This window comes from Monodelphis domestica, chromosome 6 (genome assembly GCF_027887165.1).
Source record: "Monodelphis domestica isolate mMonDom1 chromosome 6, mMonDom1.pri, whole genome shotgun sequence".
NCBI classification, from domain to species: domain Eukaryota; kingdom Metazoa; phylum Chordata; class Mammalia; order Didelphimorphia; family Didelphidae; genus Monodelphis; species Monodelphis domestica.
The window spans coordinates 299404109-299410112 of NC_077232.1; positions in this window are offsets into that span (position 1 = coordinate 299404109).

Below are 6004 nucleotides of genomic sequence, written 5' to 3' on the forward strand. Positions count from 1 at the left end.
AAAACCATATATTTTCCCAGAGACTTATGCATTTGATAAGAAAGGCTTTAAACTGAACATGGAAGGAAATGGAGTAAAGTGACTACATATATCAGTCAAATCATATACCCTAGAGAGTACCAGGTACATTTAGGTTGACTACTGGAGCTGAAAGGCAGTAATTCAAAGGAGAAAATTTCTAAGAAGGGAAGAAATAAGAACGTGAGGTTATAGGAGCCTAGAAACAAAATCACAAAGTATAAATAAGGTAAACTAGAAAAGTTAATGAAAGGAAGTAATTTCAACCTTATAACTATCATTTATACTTGATGAAATCTAACTCATGATTAGAATATGGCACACGAAAGAGAAACTATATCCCTTCCCTCAAACCTCTTCAGAAAGAAATAAATGTAATGATAGAGAATTAGAGTTCTACTTTAAGAAGATATGCTCATGTGAGGAATTCCAGGAGCCTGAGGGAGGACAATTGTGGTGACTGTTTGGTGAGGAGCAATCATAGAAGAAATACAAATGATATTCTGGTGGGAATCGGCAGCAGGGAAGTCATCTCTACAAGGAGAGGTATGTGGGACACCAATCCAGATATACATTAATTTGGGGCACTCACAAGCCTCCCCCTCGAGTCTTCTTGAAAGCTGGCAGCAAGATGGAGTCTGCCAATGAGCTTACTCTCTAGATGTAAATAAACAAGATTAAATTTGCTATCTGACTGTTCAGTGTGATTTATTTGTGAATTGGGGTAAAGAAAAATCAGGTAAAGGTTAGGGTGTTGTGGATCACCCTAATTTCTGTCTAACTAGTTGTCCCTATCAGTCTTTGTTAGTCCTGAAGGCAGGGGAGAGATAGAAAGAGGAAGAGAGCCCTGCTCACAAAATTGAGTTCAGTATCTCAATAGTTCATGGAATTAAAGTCTTCAGAGAAGTTAGGGTTTGTTCACAGCAACCAGCGATATTAGGATTTCTGTCAGAAACAAAAATCTCCAAAGGTGTCTTGAAAAATGGCAGAGAAACAGATCCTCCTTCTACTACCTTCTGTGTCTTAGCACTCAAGACCCCCTCCTCCAGAGAATTTCTGAGAAGTCTTTGTTCAGTTTCCAACTGTTGTTCCTGCCTCATGCAACTATAGAGCTCTTAACATTCCATTTCCCCCCAACGGTTTTGATTTTCATGAGTCTTTTGCTAAAAGCTCACACCTCTTGTGCACTATCTTTTCCTATGCTTATCCTATGTTCTATCCCACCAAAATTATAAATTCCTACCTTACTATCTTACTCTATCTAGGATTCTATCTACCTATGCTAAGAGAGGTATATAGGAAAGTTTTAGGTAGGAAAGGATAATACAAAATGCATTACAATGTTGCAATAGGAGGCAGAGTCAAGATGGCAGCATAGAGGCAGTGAAAGTTCAGATCTCTGAAAACCCTTACTTACCAATTACAAACTAAATGTTCCTAGGGGAATTAAAATCAAACCTAACAACAGGACAGAGCCAAGGAATCCTCCTGCTACACTCAGCTGAAAAGGTATGCTCCCCAAAAGCCTGAATTTGAGAACACTTGGGTTTAAGGGGAAAGAAGAAGGAAGGTCCCAGGATCTCTCCCCCATCTAGAGCCCTGAGCCTCCAGTGGTAGCTGGAACCTCTGGGCAGGCAAGGGTTCTGGTCTGGAGAGAGTACCTTGTGGACAAAGCTGTGCCAGGCTCAGGACATCAAACACAGGCAGTGGGGAAGCAGTTGGAGAAGAAGAGCAGAGTGGGTAGCCTAGTTGCAGCAGTGGAGACACTTCATATTGCCCCCCCCTTCCCAAAGTTTTGGCCTCAGGGCACATCCAGCTCTGCAAATTCAACTCAGCTGGGCTTAATCCCATCAAAGTCTTCAGAGGGCTGGGAAGCTCAAGCTCCAACACCCCTCCCCCACAGACTACACTGAGAGATTTGCTAACTAAGCTCCAAGGGTGAAGGTTGACAGAAAAACCCAAAACCAGAGATCCAGAGGAGCAAAAGCTCAGGCAACTATAGGAAGTAAAGAAGGGGCAAATATGAGCAAACAACAGAAAAAGAAAAAAAAATTACAATTGAAAGCTTCTCTCCAGGCAATGAACAAAGAAGGATGAAGGAACAGAGAAGGATGAAGGAACAGCAAGCAAAAAAATAAATAAATAAAAACAGAAACTCCAGCGAATTGGATACAGGCTTTGGAAGAACTCAAAATACAATTTAAAACACAATTAAGAGAGGCTGAAGACAACTGGGGAAAGAACTTAAAAAGCAAGATGAGTCATCTGGAAACAGAAAACGGTGTCTTGAAAACCAAAATTAATCAGCTTGAAAATGAGGCAAAGGGCATGAAAGATCAGAAGGAGAAGAATGACCAAAAAGCCAGGGATGAAATTCAGTCTTTAAAAGCCAGAATACAATTAGAAGCAAGCAACTTCACAAGACAGCAGGACACTATAAAACAAAATCAACAGAATGAAAAATTTGAGGAAAATATAAAGCACCTCATTCAGAAAACAGAAGATTTAGAAAATCGTTCCAGGAGAGACAACTTAAGAATCATCTGTCTACCAGAAGACCATGACAAAATAAAAATCCTGGATATCATACTACCAGAAATTATCCAAGAAAACTGCGCTGATATTCTAGAACAAGAGAGAAAAGTGGAGATTGAAAGAATCCACAGATAACCTCCTGTATTAATCCCCAACTGAAAATACCCAAGGATGTTATAGCCAAATTCAAGAACTATCAGACCAAGGAAAAAGTTTTGCAAGCTGCTAAGAAGAAGTCATTCAGATCATGGAACTACAGTGAGGATAACACAGGATCTGGCTGCATCTACACTGGATGACTGAAAGGCATTGAATATGATATTCCAGAAAGCAAGGGAACTAGGTCTACAACCAAGAATCAACTACCCAGCAAAACTGACTATATTCTCACAGGGCAAAATATGGTCATTTAACAAAATAGAAGAATTCTAAGCATTTGTAAAGAAAAGACTAGATCTGAACAGAAAATATGATGCCCAAACACAGAATTGAAGAGAATTGTCAAAAGGTAATTAAGAAAGAGGGAAAAAAGAAAAACAAAACAAACAAACAAAAAAAAACAACTTTTTTAAGAGACCCAATAAGTTAAAATGATATATATTCCTGCAAGAAAAGAAGTTATTGGCAATTTGTAAAAATTGTTATTATCACCTGGGCAGCTAGAAGAATTATACTTAGAGGGAACAGTGACAAAATGTATAGGATGAAATGCTAAGACATAAATATGTATATAGATATATTTATGCATAAATATATATATATATATATGTGTATGTGTGTATACAACTAGAGGTAAAAAGAGGTTAATACTAAAAGAAATGAAAAAAAACAAAATGGGGTAAATTTATATATCACAAAGAAGCACATGGTGGGAGGGGAGTAGAACATCAATACATTGGAAGGGTAAAAGGTTAAGGTAAAGAAGTAAAAAGGTTGAAGATAGGAAATACTCAATTCTTATGTGCATTGAAATTGACTCAAAGAGGGTAGAACAATCCAATCCACTGGGGCAGAGAATTGATTTGCACCCTATAGGGAAGTAGAAGGGTAACAAATGGACTGTTGGGGAGGGAAGCAATCATAAGGGAGGGAGAGAGTGAGGGGGTAGTTTAAAAAGACTGTAAAGAAAATAAGAGGGGAGTAAGAAGGGAGGGGGTTTGAAAGGGAAGTAAAATAAGGGTGGGAATTAGGGGGACTGATTAAAAACAAAACAGTATAGAAGGAAATGGTGAAAGAAGAAAAGGCAAGACTAGGAGTGGAAATCAAAATGCTGAGAAATACACATCTGGTAATCATAACTCTGAATGTGAATAGAATGAACTCACCCATAAAATGCAAGAAAATAGCAGAGTGGACTAGAAATCAAAACCCTACCATATGCTGTCTATAAGAAACACACATGAGGAAGGTAGACAAGCATAGGGTAAAAGTAAGAGGATGGAGCCAGATCTATTGGACATCAACTGATAAAAAGAAGGCAGGATTTGCAATCATGATATATGAGAAAGCCGAAGTAAAAATAGATCTAGTCAAAAGAGATAGGGAAGGTAATTACATCCTGATAAAAGGCATTATAGACAATGAGGAAATATCAGTACTCAACATGTAGGCACCAAATGGCACAGCATCCAAATTTCTAAAGGATAAACTAGTAGAGATCAAAGATGAAATATATATATATATATATATATATATACATATATATATATATATATATATATATATAATGATGTATAGATGAAAAACTATACTAGCGGGGGAACCTGAACCTTCCTCTATCAGAATTAGATAAATCAAACCAAAAAATAAATAAGAAAGAGGTAAGAGAAATAAATGAAATCTTAGAAAAATTAGAATTAATAGATATGTAGAGAAAAATAAATAGGGACAAAAAGGAATACACCTTCTTTTCAGCAGCATATGATACATTCACAAAGATTGACCATGTACTAGGGCATAAAAACATTTCAAACAAGTGCAAAAGAGCAGAAATAATAAATGCGACCTCAGATCACAATGAAATGAAAATAATAATTAGTATGGGTACATGGAGAGGCAAATTAAAAATTAATTGGAAATTAAACAATACAATTCTCCAAAATCGGTTAAAGAACAAATCATAGAAACAATTAATAATTTCATTGCAGAAAATTACAATGTTGTAATCCTTTCAAAATCTATGGGATGGGATGTAGCCAAAGCAGTACTCAGGGGGAAATGTATATCTTTGAGTTCATATATTAACCAATTAGAAAGGGCAGAGGTCAATGAATTGGGCATACAAATGAAAAAAACTAGAAAGTGAACAAATTAAAAATTCTCAGATGAAGACTAAATTAGAGATCCTAAAAATCAAAGGAGAAATGAATAAAATTGAAAGTCAAAGAACTATAGATGTAATAAATAAGACTAGAAGCTGGTACTTTGAAAAAACAAATAAAATAGACAAAGTTCTGGTCAATTTAATTAAAGAAAGGAAAGAAGAAAATCAAATTGACAATATCCAAGATGAAATGGGAGACCTCACCTCTAATAAAGAGGAAATTAAAGCAATTATTAAAAACTATTATGCCCAATTATATGACAATAAATATGGCAATCTAGTGGATATGGATGAATATGTTTTTAACCCTTACCTTAAGTCTTGGAGAAAATACTGTGTATTGGATCCAAGGGCTAGGCAATGGGGATCAAGTGACTTGCCCAGGGTCACACAGGTGGGAAGTGTCTGAGGCCATATTTGAACCCAGGACCTCCCATCTCTAAGTCTGGCTCTCAATCCACTGAGCTACCCAGCTGCCCCCTGAATATTTTCAAAAATATAAATTGCCTAGACTAACAGAGGAAGAAATAGACTACCTATACAATGTTGCAATAGGTGAAAATTCTTGTAACAGTAAATAGGTTTTTCTCAAATCCAAAGAGTAAATTCAATGTAAAAAACAAATTTTTTTTTAGTATTAACCATTCTTTACTCTATGATAAGCTATGTATTTTCCTAGTCTAATGTTAACATATTTATGTTTACAAAATAATGTTGTTATTCTTATTTCATTCAGTTATCTATATTATTTTTGTTAGTATCTCTATTTAAAACATAACAATTTACTATAGCCTTGTCCTTATGTTGTCTCTAAGCTGTCTAGCTGAGAAACATAACTTTTTTCCTAGTCCCTATCTGTTTCTTTCCCTATGCTATTATTTTAATGTGGTTAGTTGCTACACTATTCTATATGTTAGAATTTTGTTAGTAAGTTTTATCTACCTTTGGTGGTAATCTCTCAGTAACCGAGGATGACAATTGTCTTTGTGCGTTTTGGGGCACAAAGACACTTGTGCTTGAATATTTAAGTGGAAAAGTCGATGCACAGAGACAGTCCCACTCTCTCGGCGTTGGAAGCCTGGGTCCAGTGGCACGAAAAATCATTACACCTGGAGACTTCCTCAGCTG